Genomic DNA, 19,713 nt, shown 5'->3' with positions numbered 1-19,713 from the left:
AAGAGACTAGGTTGAGTGCACCTGCAACAGGCTCCGGTACAGGCTACAGAAGGTCCTCGCCACTGAGGGTACCTATTTTGAGTAAAATTCGAAGCCCAAAATTTCAAATAGGTTTGAATATTCTTGAGAAGAAAACCTGAAATAAAAATATCTATACAGGTCAAATATATTTTACGTTCCTTACAAATGCAACACATTATAACGACTGACTTTATTTCCAAGAAAATTTTAAAACATCTCCTCTGAAATGAACCCCCCCCCCCCATCCTGCTTCTATTTCCACAGCCAGATTGTACTCATTATAAAAATGAAGCTAAACTCCCGCACCCTGTACTATTATATTAATCTTGTTAATTTAATAAGAGAAAATGATATTAGCTTTTACTTTGTATCTTATCAGATTCAGACCCCACATGCAATGTGTCCGTCTGTTCAACATGATCTCGTCAACAAACTACGAGATAAGGATGAGTTCACTATAACGGGGATAGGAGTGAGCATAGGGTAGAGAATGATTGATTTCCAAGATAAATAAGATCTCATTTAACAATACTATTAAAAAATTGTCAACATAATTATGAAAATAGATTTGATTCATTTCAATTTCCTGCACCTGGCTGTCAGTATGCTCGTATATGCAGGGTGGGCCAGATAAATTCGGAAACATTTTATAGGCTAATAACAAACGAACTAGATGCGCTCGATCTATACTTTTTTTATTAATTGAATGTTACATTTGATGATGACATTCAATTATTCATATTGATACATTCGGCCAAATGGCATTGTAAGCATTGTCAGGCTTAAGGGACCTCATTATTTGTAGATGTATCTAATCGTAAAGTGACTTCTTACAATGTATGTCACCAATAAATAACTTTTGAAAAAATTGAATTCCTCAAATGAAAATGCAACCAAGACTCTTTGTCACAGGCCCATATTTTGAGTAAAATGATGAGATATTAAGATTAAAGCGAACAATTACGGCATAACTGTAAACTCCGACATAAAATTCTGTTCAAAGTTATAAATATGTATTCCAATCTGAGGACGAAAAAATTGATGATGAATTAGTTTAAATGTTTTGTAATGCTCGCGGTAGTCGTTAAAAAAATTATTATTAATATTTGTTTAAGCCTATTACTGAGCCAATAGAATTAACGCTATTTCTAAACAAATTGTAGTGAGCAGTTATGTCCTTTATAACCCCCAGTGGGGGCGAGGACCCTGTTGTACAAATTACTTATTCATTCATGAAATCTATAAAAAACTATCACTGAAAGAATAAATGTTTGTCAAAAAAAATAAATAGTTTTTGAATTTTAAATATATCAAGGTGAAGATCATAGTATAGAATAATCAAAACGAAGTTGCCACATCGACTATCAGGGGCATTATCTCTTGACAAGACCAAACAGATAAAATAATGGAGGCTGCAAGGGAAATAGAAAGAGTACAGGACTGCATCAAGCTTAATAATCCTGCAAATTTGGATTCTCTCTAAGCTGTCATCATGAAAGCGTGCTATACCATTGACGTGACCTTTAGCGTCCAAATCTGCATGTCTGCTAGGGCGTCGAAGCTGTTTTTGGAGTCAATTTGCCTTTTATGTTTCAATGGCAAATAATTTGGATGACAAGACATTTTCCCCGTATGCAACCCAAACTACATAGTCACGGGTTTGAGGTCAGGCCTAAAGGAGGGCAACATGGAGGCAGGACCGAAGTTATTTAATAAAGCGTATATATTGGGTTTGAGTTGTATTGCTTGATTATATCAAATTCAGATTTTTCATTATTTAGTCTCAGATATAAAAGGCATCTACACACCTGATATATATGATAACCCACCTTTAAATTTCAATTAATAAATTATACAGTCTAAGTATCGGTAAGTACGAATTTCAAGTTATTTAATTCACACTCATAAGTTAACTAATCTTATTTCGAGGAAAAAAAGCATACAGTCTCCGTAATAAAGCTCAAAATCATATCCGTACAAAAATATCTGATTATACACTGCGGTAATCATAATTTCATTGTGGAATAAACATATCTAGATATATTTATAGATATAGACTAATGTAATATCTTTACGACTGTTCAAATTAAAGATAATTAAATCAAAATCAACAGAGCAAAAGAATAAAAAAATAACATTGAGTCTAAGTAAATATCAAGATTTATATTTACTTATTCATACTAAGAAAAATATAAATCGAATCATTCACTTCATTTACAGCATATGTTTATAGGTATACCTACAAAACTAATATTGATTATGAAGAGAGTTTGTCTTCTAATATCAGTAACTTATGTAGTATAAAAATTGTGAAATACGATATCATGTTGGCGAAAAAAGTAATTTCGTATTTTTCACTTTATTTGTGTTACAATGATCTGATTTAAGCCAACTATGCTCTATTCTGTTTGATAACTTGTTGCCAATGAGAATCCAACTTTATAATGGCCTTCTTGTAGAAGTCATTGTCCTTATAGGCGAAAAAATCGGATGAAAAAAATTCACAGGCCCCTATTTAGGCCAATTTTTAACCCCAACCACATTGGTCATGTACAGGAACAAGTAGCCGTCACTTGATATCAGGTCTGTACTATAGCTTAGACGCATTAAAACCTAGATTCCGAGCTCTCAGATCTTCAAGTGCGTCATCAAAGATATGTGATGTTTTGATGATGCCTCTTATTCACCAATGCTGGCCTCTTTTGTTCATTCACCAGCCTCAAGCCGTCGAGTTGTTCACAATAGAGGGTAAAATTGAGTGGAAGGATAATTGCTCAAACCACTGTTGCGCAAAACAAACTGAAAAAGTATGGCCCCTTGTATATTGCACATTTTCGCATCGACACCTTGATCCCTGTTAGATAATGAAAATGTAAAATATGGCCAATTTCTTCCTTTGAGATATCCATACTCAACACACGATAATTAACAACTGAACCAGCCAATAACGTATGAAATGTGTTTGTAGTAAGCACACACATATTTCCAAGGACATGTTCCATGATCTGATGTGACCAATAATGAACTAGGATACTAAGAAAACTGCCCTAGGGAAAATTTTCATTCGAAAGTTACCAGTGGAAGATTGCCATGTAGGAAAATTGTCATATACCTCATGATGAATAATAACACATTATAAATTCGCTTATTAATATTTATGCAAATATCTAAACATATTTGTTTTGATATTTTTATTAGATACTTGTACCTACAAGTGTGAGTAATATTATTACAGTACAATTTCATTGCATTTTTTGAAATTGAATCCAATCTTCGAATAAATGCATCGAGAGGATAGGTAAGGAGGAGGGGGGGGGGATAAATAGCTTAGGGTTTCTTAAAATATGGTTGAATACTCTCCACCCTTCAATTGGCCAATGTCCCAGGGGTAGCGTGGGATAGCTAAAAAAAAACTCTGAAGCATCATATACATCCAAGGAACACCTCTAACCCAACAAACTAGTTCAAAGCCCTTGGGTTGGCCGGCATCCCAGGGGAAGTGTGGGATAGTTAAAAACCACTTCCATATACATCCAAGGAACCCCTCTAGTATCAAAAATTAGTTCCAAACCCTCGGGGTTGCGTGGGGTACTTGAAGGTATCCCTTGATTCTTAAAAACCACCGCCAAAGCATCACATACATTCCAAAGAATCCCTCTAATACCAAAAAAATAGTTTAATTGTAAATTACTTTTTTGTTTTTCTTTTTAAAAAGGTTAGAGTATTCAACTAATTTTTGTTGGAAATAATTTATCTAATTCTGTGAATAAATCGTAAATGAAATAAAATTTTTACAATTATGATTTTACTTATACAAATAATTATATTTTATTAATTCCTACAAAAAAATTATACAATAAATTTCTTACAATAATTTTCAAAAACCTAAAATAAATCAAATTATATAATAAATATTTTAAGTATGAAATTTAATCATGATATTCGGCATATTTTCTAACAATATTGAGAATATGTTATAAATTTCTTTAAATTTTTTATTTTGTTGAAAAAATATCAGCTTTATCGTGTTGAATAAGCTTTGATCTGAGCATAAATTCATCTTTTTTAGATGCTTTAATTATAGGGCAAGGAATAGGATGCAAAGATGTAACGCACTTATTAATTGCATTATGGAGTCATTCCACCCCATTACTCGTCCTGGGCTCACCATTCTATGTCGATCAAACACATTCCATAATTGGAGGGGGTATCTTGATGCATCTCTTCACGTTTTGTTTCTTCTTCATCTTTATTTTCCAATGGTTGTTAATTCAAAATATGCAATAAATTCAATGGGCACTGTTTCACCTCCAGTTAGTTCTTCAAACATATGGATCACATTGTTTGTTGGTAAAAATGCAAGCAATGAAAATTTTAAACTTAAATCCTTTTCTCTTCCATAACTCTGTTTATAGCCCAGATCGACCATTTTTTATGTATAAATTATGAGAAAAATGAAAAAAAAAACCATTCAGTTTATAATTAGTGAACATAGCATGAACTACATTTCAAAATCAGCTAAAACAGAGTAAGGAGATCCTGAAATCATTTCCTTTAATTTTTGATCAAATTTAGAGTATATCACTTCCGTTTCAATTGGTGGGAGTGCAAATATTCTTGGGATAAAAGTGTTTTGAACGATTGCATGAATTGTAACGACTTAATAGTATATCTCTGGTGCATTTTTAAAAGTAATATCATTAACAATTTTTTACGCATTGCAAAGTCTTCCAATCCTAGATTTGTACCAAGTATAAAAATCTAAAGTTGGTCATTTTCCCCAGAATCGTATAGTAGAACATTTTCTTCCTTCTCTTCCAATGCTACAAACTGGCATGGAATGGAATATCCTGTCCAGAGGAGTAGATGGTAAATTGTAAGTTTCGTGTTTCAAGCTTCTAACACATCTGGACATATTTTATAAGGCAGGTAGCTCTTCAATGGTTCCCCGAGTAATATTTGACATGCTATTGGAGTCATCTGTTATTACTATTTATTTATTTTTAAGTATTAAGTGAGTAGCTACACGTGATTAATAACCAGGATGTGTTTGGGAGTTGGCGTTTTATTATTACATCAAAAAAAAATTGTATGTTCATTTATGCTTAAAAACTCTGGGAATAATATTAATTGTCAAAATGCTATTTTTTTTGTTTGTTGTTGTCAATGGAGAAATGTAGAAGATATAAAAACTTACGAATAGAAAATATGGGAGCTTACAATTTGAAGCAAAAGATAAACAGGAATCTCTTAAATGTACCAAAATGTTGCGATCGATAAAAGAACCATATGCCAAATAGAAAAGTTATGTCTTATAATGATAATTTAATATATAATTATTGATGAATTAGTAGTGATGCCTTCCCTCACAATCTATTGGACAAAATAAATAGTGAAAAACAAATTCCGTTTATTAACGAGTATTAAGATCCCGCCTAGATTTGAACTCAATTTGCAGGATTCAAAGTCTTCAGTGTTAACCATTAGACCATGGAACCTGTCCCTTTACCAAGAAATTCAATATAGATTTATTTTCTTTGTTCAATATTTACTTTCGAAAAGGTCAAATAAGAATTCGAGCCCACATATTGACCTAAATAATATCTTATGCATATGACATAAATTTGTAAAAATGAAACTCTGATTTGCCAGACTTAATTTGTTTAAATTAGTATGTATTTCTATTTGCTTTATAAGTTTCTTTTTTCATTTTTTAAAATAAAGAGAAAGTCATTCTCAATAACTAGAAACAATTCAAAAGTCTATTGCAAAAGAGACCATCCCTTTAAATAACCCTCAATAATCAGTCAATTATTTTTAGGATCAATGGTGGGACTCTTCATTTCCTGGAATTAAAAAGTTTTTTAAAAATAAGCAAAACATTCTCACCTAAAGTTTTACATATTAATCAAAGTCTGAAATGTACAACAAACAGATTTATTATTGATGACTCTTTTCTTCTTTTTTATGAGTATATTGTAATGAATTGAAAAGCCCTTTCTTTAAATAAAAGAAATATTAAGGTCCCACCGAGATTTGAACTCGGATCGCAGGATTCAAAGTCCTGAGTGCTAACCATTACACCATGGGGCCTGTTACTCTTACTCAAAATCGATGTTAAATTATATACTTTTTTGATATTTACTTTCTAGAAGGTCAAATCAGACATTCGAGCGCACTCATTCACCTTAATAAAATCTTATTCATATTACATACATTTTTAAAAAGAAACTCTAATTTCACATAATTTAACTATCTTACATTTGTTTAAATATATATTTGATCAAATTATTTTTATCTTGTATCTTATAGAACCTTTTTTTTCTATTAAAACAATGGATTTTTATTTATCTGTGGGTATCCATTGAACGATATCTTTTCATTTTTCTATTATTCCAAAGAGACAAAGAACTTTCAGCAACATGCAAAAAACAAAAAAATAGAAATAAATCTTTTTGCCCCATAATATGAAATTAAATAAGAAATCGGTAAGTCTCCCAATTAAATTCGTTTCCAAAGGTTTCAAGTTTTTATCTACTATTAAATTATTATAGCAGGACATATAATTTCAGATACCGGAACGGCAAGAAGTTTTTAAACCATTTGTCATCTCATTTTTGAATGAGCACAGTGAGTTAAGTTAAATTTTTTTAGTAAATTAACTGCAAGCTTTGTTTTATTTAGAAAAAAAAAACCAAGGAAGATAATCACGATTGAAGAAAAAGAGCTTACTTTGGCTTTTATTCCCCAGCAGCAAGACATTGTCCGACTTACTGGACACCATAAAGGTCCGTTAGGCCAATGTGTGTCGATTGGGAACTATGTCGACAATTGAGGAGAACCTTAAAGACAAGCCAAGGAGTGATAAAGCAACTAAGTTATACTGCGAATAGGTAAGAAAGGACTTTGGTACGAACCTGGCTGTGAAACACGTCAAATACTATTATAATAGGGAGATGGACAGTTAGCAAAGACGTAAATAAAACTAGCAAAAAGTAACTTATGGTAATTGAGAGGACCTTCCTTTCACTACAGCAGCAAAAAAAATACACCAAGAGCGTTGTTAATGAACTCTGAATAAATTAAAACACAATGAATATCGGATAAGTTTTCTTTTGCATGTGAAAAAATAAATCAAATTGGACTCTAACTATAACAAGCATAATAAATTGAGTTTGTACTGTAATACTAGCTACAGCATAATAACTGTCACCAAAACAAAGCAACCGGTCTGTGTGGTAAAGTTACAGATTGTGACTGGCAGGGACTAGAATGATCTTTTTTTCGAACATCATACTAATTTTGCTTTTTTGTTTATAATCTATATGTCAAATGAAAGGTGAGACTATAACTTTTCAGTAATGTATAATATAAAATAAACTCACTTAACTTCTTAAAAATGCGATCAAGACTTTTGCACATACCAATTCAATGTCTTAAGTTAAAAATCATATCTTTACTCATTTTTTATCCTTTGCAAAGTCTTCCATTCCTAGATTTGACCAAGTATATCATTTGGTCATTTTCCCCAGAATCGTATAGTAGAACATTTTCTTCCTTCTCTTCCAATGCTACAAACTGGCGTGGAATGGAATATCCTGTCCGAGAGAGAGGAGTAGATGGTAAATTGTAAGTCTCGTGTTTCAAGCTTCTAACACATCTGGACATATTTTATAAGGCAGGTAGCTCTTCAATGGTTCCCCGAGTAATATTTGACATGCTATTGGAGACAAGATAGCGTATTGATATTTGAGGGATAGTTTTCGAATTTTCTTTCAGATACCTATTGAATTCAATAGTATTATGCAATTCAATTTAAAAGTAATAATGAGACTCTTTGGGAATATCAGAGTGTCATTTTCTTTGAAAAGATGTGATATAAATACGTAAGATAATTTGTAGGTGAATGATAGTGCTCGATTGTTAATCAAAAATGACATTAACAGTTGAAGGAAACTCATTCCACTGTGATATTTTTTTATACAATATTTATTTTATATCTAATTGGTATCCCAGCAAAATTAATGATGATGCTTTTTCTTTACCAAAAATATAAATAAGGTTTCACTGAGATTTGAATTCGGATCGCAGAATTCAAAGTTCTGAATCTAATAATTACACCATGGAGCCTGAGTTTTAATTCACATATCAATATTAAAAAATATCTTATCTGCAATATTTACCTTTTAGAAGGTCAAATCAGATATTCAAGGCACTCATTGACCTAAATAGAATTTCATTTATCATAATTACATAATTACTTTAAATATTTACGTACTGTATGTTGTTAAGAAGAATAATGCACGTAATTCATTTACAAAAGGTAATCAGAATGTTGGCTTACTTGAAGAAATATCTTTTATTTATTTTTAACTAAGAAAAGAGTCTGAAATGGTCAAAAAAATAAACTAAAAAGTAAATGAGTTCTGTCTTTGTCTCTTTTTATTTGTATAATTTTATGAATTGAAAACACTTTTTTAACCAAAAGTTAGTCAGGTCCCACCGAGATTTGAACTCGGATCGCAGGATTCAAAGTCCTGAGTGCTAACCATTACACCATGGGGCCGCTTGCTTGTGAACTAAATCAATGTTAGAAAAAATATATATTTTTTTGATATTTACTTCCTAGAAGGTCAAATTAGACATTCGAGCGCACTCATTCATCATAATAGAATCTTATACTTAATAAATACATTTCGAGAATGAAACTCTGATTTTACTTAATTTCACTCTTGTACATATGTTTGAAGTTCTATTTAATTTTTAAATTTCTTTCTCATTTCCATAAATAATGAGAAAGTATTTCTCAAGAACTAAAAATACTTCAAAATACTATTATCTTTTTTAACCCTTATAAAGAATCACCAAATCAAAAGTACGAACAATAAAAACTGATGTGAATGTGTTTTATATGAATATGAAGTGGTTTTATGGATTTTGTATTTTGTTCCTAACAGTAATAGTTTCGAATTACTATAATTCCAGATATTTCAGAATCCAGATGACTGAAATCCGTCTTGAATTTTGTACTAGAAGAATAGTTCTTTTTTTTTTTTTTTTTTTTTGGTTGACTTAATTTGTACAAAATCCCTTTATTTATTCTAACATCAACACTATCTTCCTTCAATCTAAAAGAATTTCCCATTAAGAAAATTATGTATCAAATACGTATTTGTAAAATTAACATTGAATTAACTTGTGAGCCATCTAGCATGTAAAAAAATATTTATGCATGTATAAAATATGTCACCGGGGTACTTCATTTAGTTATTTTTATATCTGGCAGGTTTTTAGTTTAAGACATATTAAATTTTAAAAAAAGTGGAAAGTACATTATATTAAATTTATGAAAATGAATATGAGGTTTAGCAATGAGCTGAGCTAAAGTATTCCCGACTCATCTGTTATTACTATTTATTTATTTTTAAGTATTAAGTGAGTAGCTACACGTGATTAATAACCAGGATGTGTTTGGGAGTTGGCGTTTTATTATTACATCAAAAAAAAATTGTATGTTCATTTATGCTTAAAAACTCTGGGAATAATATTAATTGTCAAAATGCTATTTTTTTTGTTTGTTGTTGTCAATGGAGAAATGTAGAAGATATAAAAACTTACGAATAGAAAATATGGGAGCTTACAATTTGAAGCAAAAGATAAACAGGAATCTCTTAAATGTACCAAAATGTTGCGATCGATAAAAGAACATTATGCCAAATAGAAAAGTTATGTCTTATAATGATAATTTAAAATATAATATTTGATGAATTAGTAGTGATGCCTTCCCTCACAATCTATTGGACAAAATAAATAGTGAAAAACAAATTCCGTTTATTAACGAGTATTACTTAAGATCCCGCCTAGATTTGAACTCAATTTGCAGGATTCAAAGTCTTCAGTGTTAACCATTAGACCATGGAACCTGTCCCTTTACCAAGAAATTCAATATAGATTTATTTTCTTTGTTCAATATTTACTTTCAAAAAGGTCAAATAAGAATTCGAGCCCACATATTGACCTAAATAATATCTTATGCATATGACATAAATTTGTAAAAATGAAACTCTGATTTGCCAGACTTAATTTGTTTAAATTAGTATGTATTTCTATTTGCTTTATAAGTTTCTTTTTTCATTTTTTAAAATAAAGAGAAAGTCATTCTCAATAACTAGAAACAATTCAAAAGTCTATTGCAAAAGAGACCATCCCTTTAAATAACCCTCAATAATCAGTCAATTATTTTTAGGATCAATGGTGGGACTCTTCATTTCCTGGAATTAAAAAGTTTTTTAAAAATAAGCAAAACATTCTCACCTAAAGTTTTACATATTAATCAAAGTCTGAAATGTACAACAAACAGATTTATTATTGATGACTCTTTTCTTCTTTTTTATGAGTATATTGTAATGAATTGAAAAGCCCTTTCTTTAAATAAAAGAAATATTAAGGTCCCACCGAGATTTGAACTCGGATCGCAGGATTCAAAGTCCTGAGTGCTAACCATTACACCATGGGGCCTGTTACTCTTACTCAAAATCGATGTTAAATTATATACTTTTTTGATATTTACTTTCTAGAAGGTCAAATCAGACATTCGAGCGCACTCATTCACCTTAATAAAATCTTATTCATATTACATACATTTTTAAAAAGAAACTCTAATTTCACATAATTTAACTATCTTACATTTGTTTAAATATATATTTGATCAAATTATTTTTATCTTGTATCTTATAGAACCTTTTTTTCTATTAAAACAATGGATTTTTATTTATCTGTGGGTATCCATTGAACGATATCTTTTCATTTTTCTATTATTCCAAAGAGACAAAGAACTTTCAGCAATACATGCAAAAACAAAAATAATAGAAATAAATCTTTTTGCCCCATAATATGAAATTAAATAAGAAATCGGTAAGTCTCCCAATTAAATTCGTTTCCAAAGGTTTCAAGTTTTTATCTACTATTAAATTATTATAGCAGGACATATAATTTCAGATACCGGAACGGCAAGAAGTTTTTAAACCATTTGTCATCTCATTTTTGAATGAGCACAGTGAGTTAAGTTAAATTTTTTTAGTAAATTAACTGCAAGCTTTGTTTTATTTAGAAAAAAAAAACCAAGGAAGATAATCACGATTGAAGAAAAAGAGCTTACTTTGGCTTTTATTCCCCAGCAGCAAGACATTGTCCGACTTACTGGACACCATAAAGGTCCGTTAGGCCAATGTGTGTCGATTGGGAACTATGTCGACAATTGAGGAGAACCTTAAAGACAAGCCAAGGAGTGATAAAGCAACTAAGTTATACTGCGAATAGGTAAGAAAGGACTTTGGTACGAACCTGGCTGTGAAACACGTCAAATACTATTATAATAGGGAGATGGACAGTTAGCAAAGACGTAAATAAAACTAGCAAAAAGTAACTTATGGTAATTGAGAGGACCTTCCTTTCACTACAGCAGCAAAAAAAAAATACACCAAGAGCGTTGTTAATGAACTCTGAATAAATTAAAACACAATGAATATTGGATAAGTTTTCTTTTGCATGTGAAAAAAATAAATCAAATTGGACTCTAACTATAACAAGCATAATAAATTGAGTTTGTACTGTAATACTAGCTACAGCATAATAACAGTCACCAAAACAAAGCAACCGGTCTGTGTGGTAAAGTTACAGATTGTGACTGGCGGGGACTAGAATGATCTTTTTTTCGAACATCATACTAATTTTGCTTTTTTTGTTTATAATCTATATGTCAAATGAAAGGTGAGACTATAACTTTTCAGTAATGTATAATATAAAATAAACTCACTTAACTTCTTAAAAATGCGATCAAGACTTTTGCACATACCAATTCAATGTCTTAAGTTAAAAATCATATCTTTACTCATTTTTTATCCTTTGCAAAGTCTTCCATTCCTAGATTTCACCAAGTATATCATTTGGTCATTTTCCCCAGAATCGTATAGTAGAACATTTTCTTCCTTCTCTTCCAATGCTACAAACTGGCGTGGAATGGAATATCCTGTCCGAGAGAGAGGAGTAGATGGTAAATTGTAAGTCTCGTGTTTCAAGCTTCTAACACATCTGGACATATTTTATAAGGCAGGTAGCTCTTCAATGGTTCCCCGAGTAATATTTGACATGCTATTGGAGACAAGATAGCGTATTGATATTTGAGGGATAGTTTTCGAATTTTCTTTCAGATACCTATTGAATTCAATAGTATTATGCAATTCAATTTAAAAGTAATAATGAGATTCTTTGGGAATATCGGAGTGTCATGACATCTAAGCTGCTCTCCTCCAAAACATTCTTCAAATTATCAGAGTTACAAGGTTGATTTTTTGTTTGTTTTTTAAACATGCCCAAATAAACACGATTTTCAGCAATAGTGATTCTTTGTCACATTATGTCGTTTTAAAAGTTACCAAACTATGTATGACATTCTGTTAGGCGTAATTTTTAAGCTTACCTAAGTTTAGCCAATATTCACATCTCTAATTTTACTAATATATCGAATTTATTTTGATATTCTTTTCATTTAATTTACACTCAAGAAGGTTTAAACAGTTTTCACTCATTTTCATCACTATTAAAGCTGTTCCGGCTATTCCTTCAATCATGAAGAGAGCGTAAAAGAATAAATTGCAAGCACGAGTGTATGAAAAAGAGTAATACTTAGGAATTATAGGCCTAACTCCTTGTTTTAATCGGTGTGAAATTGAGGATCGACTATGACAATATGTTTGCTAGATACGGATTGGACTTTGTGCATGTTTCCTTCATCCCATAGCTAATATAATGAAACGTCATGACATCTAAGCCGCTCTTTCCCTTAAATATTCCTCCAAGTGTCAGGGTTACCATATTGATTTTCTTTTTTTTTTTTTTTTCCATACCACATACTTAATTCTGGTTTTGTAGAGTTCAAAGCACAAAAGTGGTATCAACTACAGCAACTTAAAATAAAGGAAAAAGGTTGTAAGGTTAAGGTTGTAAATCTGGTGTATTTTGTAGCGGTGTTGGCAACCACAACAACGTATTTTTTAATTTTCTAAATTCAAGTTCAGGTGAGTCCACAGGGGGCGGTCTACAGGGGCTGTAGCCCGCCCAAAAAATAAGAAATTTTTCTTTCTTACTAAAAAATTTAATGTTTGATTTTTTTTTCAAAAAATTTAATTTAATTTTCTACTTTTTTTTCTAAACAAATCAATTTTTCCCGAAACAAATCAATTATTTAAATTTAATTGGTTGAATTAAAAAAAAAAATATTTGAATTAAAAATTTTGAAATTTTTAGAAAGAGCTTCTTGTTTTTTGAAAACTTTAATATTTGAAATTTTTTCCAAAAATTGAATTTTTGGAATTTTTTTGCAAAAAATTCCAAAAACATACCCCCCCCCTTCCATAAAAAAATTATGAACCTCTAAGTATAATATGGTATCAAGAGTATCTGTACTTATGAATGACGGAGAGTAACCAACCTCAGGATTTATAAGTCTAAGGTCTGGCTGAAAAACTTTAATATTTGAAATTTTTTCCGACAACTAGATTTTTTAAATTTTCTTAATATTCTTTAAAATTGTGAGGGTTACAGTTTGGATTTTCGTTTCCTTATCGTACACAATCAAAAAAAGGTTACAATTTACAACCCTAGCAATGACACATTTTATATGCTAAATATTTTCAGTCATAAATAACGATTAATAATTAATACCTATATTTGATGTCAAACAACGTTGATCATCACATTCTTCATAAATGATATCATATTTCTAAACAATATGTTCTGTAATTGTCTTGTTCTTTCGTTATTTGTAATTACATATATCTATTTGATCAAAAATTAGGATATTTAATAGTTGAACCCCAGTAAGAACATGTCTATTTTTATAGACCATGACGAATAAAGGAAATTTATATTTCTATGTAGCAAAGGATCTATAATTCATCTGCTTAGAAGAAGATCCTTCCCGTCAGTGGTATATGATCCACAACTAATTTGAGGAAGATCATTTTTGTTACATACATATTGGAGACTCTAGAAACTATCATATTTTTTTTTATTATGTTGACTTTTTTTTTTTTTTTTTTTTTTTTGTACTCTATGACTCTGATCCTGCAGTTATAATCTGTTACGGTATACTAATATAAACATGGATATATTTAGATAATCCAATGAATGTAGAGGAATGGAATAGACTCCTTGACTCATTCCTTTGGACGTCGTCTAGACATTTATAAAAGTAAAAATGATGCACTTTAAATCCCATATTAGTAAAAAGATACCATTTGAGTTTTTGTGGATATAATCAGATTACAGAGGTTTGGGGACTTGAACTCGAGACTTGCAAATCAACTTGGACTAGAAATTCCTTTTACTTTGTTCACTGCAAGTAAGTACTCTTTGAAGCAGTCTTCCCTAACCTTTTTCTAACTGCAGACCCGTCAACACTTGATAATTTACCTGCTGACTGGGGTAGGCGAGGAGTGGGTTGGTGTTTGTATGAAATCATAAACGTGAATCCACTCTGCACTCATATGGAACTTACAATACTTTTATAAAATTAGGTAATAATCACTTTATTAGCAAATTGCTCCAACAATATATCGCTATGATTAAATTATTATCAAAAACCGTCCTTAAAGCTAAATCAATGGGAGCCCGGAGCTTGTTTCTTTGCAATGAGATGGGAGCCTGTTTCTTACTGATTTTGCTAGCTAAGTTGAACTTTGGTGTGCAAGTGAGGAAAATACGGTCATTTCAAAATATATGACTGCTGGACTTACTACCCTTTCTAAATTTACCTCTTGTTACGTCATACGGTAGTAAACCAATGTCAAGGCACTAAGCCAACTAATTACTATTGATATGAACGATCGCTCAATTACTCAAAAAATTGTTCATTGTGACCTTTTCGTGGGAACTTGCTCATTTTAACCTTTTTTGTGTGAAAATATCTTGTATTTCTCGACTTGTATGGAATAAAAAAAGAAACATTGAATTTTGGTTAGATTAAACAACCGCTTTAATTATATTTTTGGAGGTGAAAGCCACTTGCAAAAACCCTCTTTCATTTGGTTTTTTTTTTTTAAATCCTTCTTTTTGGAGGTAAAACTATCTATATGATGCACTCAGGCTTATAATTACCTACATGATTGGATATGTGAGGGAACCAGATTCTGACAATAGTCAATGAGGGAAAGGGGTAATGGTGCGCAAAATAGACGGCTAAATAATCCTTCCGAATCTGGCAGTAGATGAGTTCTTGCCAAGAGTTTTTTGTGGAAGTTGAATGGTCTTTTAATATATTTATAACTACTAAATTTAATTACTTTAAATCATAAATCATTTTTAATATTTTGGGTGCTCTTTTTTGGTCATTTATGCTCAAAAATTACCCAAAAAGACTAAGTTATCGGGGCTGATTCCATATTATTGACTCTCTCCTCCAAACTTGTTGTATTATAATCAACTCCATCACCAAATTTATTGTAAGGGTCATACAAGTTTTTTGATGGAAAGAATTAATTTCATGCCAATCGTTAAGCTAAGTTATAAATCTGATCGAGTCAGAAAATCTAAAACTTTATAGAATGAAATAGCAATACCAAAAATTTTATGCATAACTTAGATATCCTTCTTTTTTTGTTAAAAAATAGTATATTAATAATATCATGGGGGAACTGTTGTCCTTTACTCCAAATGACTCTCTGTGATCGAATTATCGTATAAATTATAATGATTTGAATTTGGTTTTGCTTATATATATATAAGTTTTTTGATTTGATTATTAGAGGGATTATAATATCGGTATATATAATTTTACGTATCTGTCAACAACAAGAAAAATACACCAGGGACTAATAACTTTTTTTTATTTTTAATAAATATCATTTCAAAAGCTTTATTCCCTATTTCGAAACTAAAATATCATGTTTATAATTTTATTGCTTATTTTGAATGACATTTGTAGGTGTATGTTATTCATATCCATGATTTTATACATGATCTTTTAAAGATGGTCTAAAAGAGCCCTGGAATTATCTCCATGCTTGTAAGCACTCTGCTATTTTGTCGTTCCAGTTACAATTATAAGGTAGTCCACTCTTTATACTCTCTACGACAGCAAATCGCGACTTCCACTTTGATAGTGTCAGGAAGGCCTCATTTGAGAACTAGGTTTCACCACAATAATCCGGTGAATATTAACGTTCAAATGAGCTACAACTTACTAAAATCAGTTCATTCATTGTCGATATGGAGGCCAGAAGGAAAGGTATAGCCGATTTGATTTGCTCCCAGCACAGCAACAAGACAAGAAAAACTGGACTCTGTACTAGTCGATAAAATCAAGGAATGACTGCTACCCTAAACTAGACTAAGTTCCCAGTCTCGGCGATTATTCTGGGACTCTTAGCATCGGACAAGGTACACAATGTCCCTGTCTTTGTTTCCTAAAAGCCTAAAAATAGGAGCTAAGGAGTATCAGGATGTCAAAAGAAGTGGTCCTGTCCTGAGTGAAGTCCAAATACCCAGAGGGAAACTATATGTTCCGGAAGGACTCCACAGCGGTGTAAAAGGCCAGGGCAACACAGCACAGTGTCTTAGCTTTGACACTCATGTCGAGATATAGTGAGTGGCCATGTCCTTGGGCCACATGTTGTTCTGGATAAAATAGATTTTTCATATTCTACGCTATTAGGTCGCGTTTTTCTGTCGTATACTGTGTACATATAAGAGAGAAATAGACATAAGAAAGACTATATAAATATCAGAAGAGACCTAATTATCTGAGCACATCCCCCCTCAAAAGGGGCACAACTCTCTTTCATAGGACAGCAAAAATCATATTAGCCAATTACTACAGTTATTCAGCTATCTTACATGAAAATAACTTCCAGTGGTATTGCTATTATAAAGACTTATTAGTGGGAAACTATACTGCGGCTTTCGCAACACAAGAGAGAAGAATCTATTATTTTCAAATGCCTTTTTGCTTACATTCACTATCCAATGATGAGCCTCTGCCCATAATTCAGAATTATTGAACTACTCAATTTCATATGTTTAAGTAAAAAGGAAGAGTACTAGAAACTTACATATTCGATAAGAGTCTTCAAAAATGCCCACTCAGCCCCCCCCCCTTCCTGTGCTTCCAGGTCTTAAAAGAGTCTGTCTTTGTCTTATCAGCCCTTAAAATCATACTTAAAAAAGTAAAAGAAATATAAGCTTTGATTCCGTCAAATTTCAAATGTGGTCCATGCGTTCTATATGGTTGATACAATCACACTTCCTGAACATCTCATGTTAAGAGGGAGAGGTTGTGTGTATTGTTGATCCTTGGTTAAGATTTCATTCATAAATTTCAGAAATTTATAAATAAATTATCAATAGATATTTGTCATATAATTTTTGATCCATTTCATTTGTTTTTTCAGTATATCTGCCCACATTATTTACTTCGATTAACTAATAACTACCAATAGCTGTTAATTAAATCTATTCTTATAGTATCTACGCTCAAATGACTCAATAGTCGTATATAGGCTATAGCATATATCATTATCAAATTAGAGAGTCAAAGTCGACATTTTATGTACATACTTCACAGCCCTATTTTTCTATTGAACATTAATAACGGTGGTTATATTACAAGATTAATTTTTAATTGTACTTTCTTGTTAAGTGTATTTGACAAAAAATAAATTACTTTTGTTTTTGTATTCCAAAAACTTACCTATTCTGTAAACAAAAGTTTGACTAGCCTATCGGCTAGAGTCTAATTTTAACCACCCTCGATCCCCGGTTATAATTGTACTTTTCCTTACAAATAATTCCAGAGGCAATTGCTATGGAGAAATAGTTTTTAAGAGTAATCGAAAATCCTTCCTCCATAGTTTTTGAGCCGTAGAACCACCTTGTCTCGTTCCCTATACTTTTGTATTATTATTAATAATACAAAAAACCTAAATATTGTATGTAAAGGGGTGGAGGGGGATGAAAAAAGAGGCATTCGTCATGGATGGATTCTGATTATTCAAAGACAATATTTCCATTTTTTTTTTTTTTTTTTTTTTTTTTTTTTTTTGAAATTTAATCCATCTGTATATTGCAGTTGTACTCTTTGTACCCCCTTCTCCCTCTAACAACACAAAAGTATGGAATGGGATGAGACCCCCATCGTATATTCTTCCTTTTATACCCATAAGAGTTAATGGGTATTAGTCACTAAAGTTTCCTTTTCTTTTTTATGGTTCTAGTTACAAGGAAACCCACTCTTTGATTTTCTTTCTTTTCTTTCCCCTCCACTAGATATAACTTTCTACATATATATCTTTTTAGCAATTATCATAGGAGGAGCATGGTTATTAGTATGGATCGACTTTATATACATTTAACTATATATATATGTATGTATATCCTTAGTTAATATCAAATTTATGAGGCATGAAAGACAAAGGAAATGGAAATTCAGCTGATTTGTAGTTGTACACACATATATGGATAGATACATCTATGTACATCTCTTATGCAATCAAAGAGTATCAGGTAATATGTAGAAATACCATATTTGGTAGAAAAATAAGAGGTTGCGTGTCGAATATACACTATGGATTTGTTAATTAATTTTTAACGAAATAAAAGAAGAGGTTGAGTGACAAACATAATTGTACTTGTTAAGTTCATAATAAAGGTTGTCAATCTACAGCTTTTTCGTTACGTATGAAGACAAAGAAATATTATATGGATGGACGGGATAGTAAATTGACAGCATTTTGGGCATGTATAAATTATACAATCCAAAATTGAACGGGGTATCCCTGATAACTTGAAGAATCTTTTAGAGAAAAGCAGATTATCTGTCATGACGTTTTATTAGATGAGGAGCAAATTAAGGACCACAAGTCCTCATTCACAGCCTTGGAGACCAGCTGCTTGCTCACTCCACGGTTCTTGGCCAACCTGGACAAGGAAGTCCCCGGCGAAGCCTTGATGGACTTTCAGAGGCCTTCAAGGAAGCGGGAGTGCGGATTCGGTCACTTCTCATGTATGGGCTTGCGGCAGATCTTCCCCTCAACCTCTCAGGAATTGAAAACCCGGTACACCGTGGTCTTGTGGTAGTTAAGAAGCTTGTAAACCGCAGAGGGCCTGTGTCCCGCGCGATCCAATTCTAGGATGGCGTCTCTCCTTGCTTGTTCCATGATGACTATTGTTTGTTGTCAAAACAATTGTGGTGGAAGTTATAGTGTATTGTTCACGCAACCTTTTATATTAGTATGATTTAACCCGAATATCCACATTATGGATCTGGATGAATTTTAAAGTAGTTCCAATTTATTGTGGACACCCTGTAAATATATATATTTGTGAGAGGTTGTGTAAGATCATCGTAGGCAAACTATGAAGTTATTCATTATCAGGAGGAGGTAGAGTGACACATATAATCAGCTTTGTTTATTTGAAATTCTTTATATTCACTCTGCTCTTAGTCATAGAAAGGTATTCCTATCTTTATTTTTGTATTATACCATAACCAATTTATCGTAAAATATATGTACTGATTTTTTAATTTGATATAGATATGTGATACGTCAACATAAAATAATCTAAAATAAAAATCAAGAAAAAGAAAAACTCGTAATTTATTTATTTACTTACAATATGGTATACACACTGCCAGTG

The 19,713-nt window shown here is 31.5% G+C and overlaps 2 non-coding genes across 2 annotated transcripts; both read right to left on the bottom strand.

Moving 5' to 3' along the window:
• Positions 1–6,042: 6,042 nt before the first annotated feature.
• On the bottom strand, positions 6,043–6,114 carry TRNAQ-UUG (transfer RNA glutamine (anticodon UUG)). The gene has a single exon. It is a non-coding gene; the product is annotated as a tRNA-Gln (tRNA).
• A 2,401-nt stretch (positions 6,115–8,515) lies between these two features.
• On the bottom strand, positions 8,516–8,587 carry TRNAQ-UUG (transfer RNA glutamine (anticodon UUG)). The gene has a single exon. It is a non-coding gene; the product is annotated as a tRNA-Gln (tRNA).
• Positions 8,588–19,713: the final 11,126 nt, after the last annotated feature.

This window comes from Lepeophtheirus salmonis, chromosome 11, assembly GCF_016086655.4.
Source record: "Lepeophtheirus salmonis chromosome 11, UVic_Lsal_1.4, whole genome shotgun sequence".
In the NCBI taxonomy this organism is placed as follows: Eukaryota; Metazoa; Arthropoda; class Copepoda; order Siphonostomatoida; family Caligidae; genus Lepeophtheirus; species Lepeophtheirus salmonis.
This window is presented reverse-complemented; position numbering and strand designations above follow the sequence as displayed.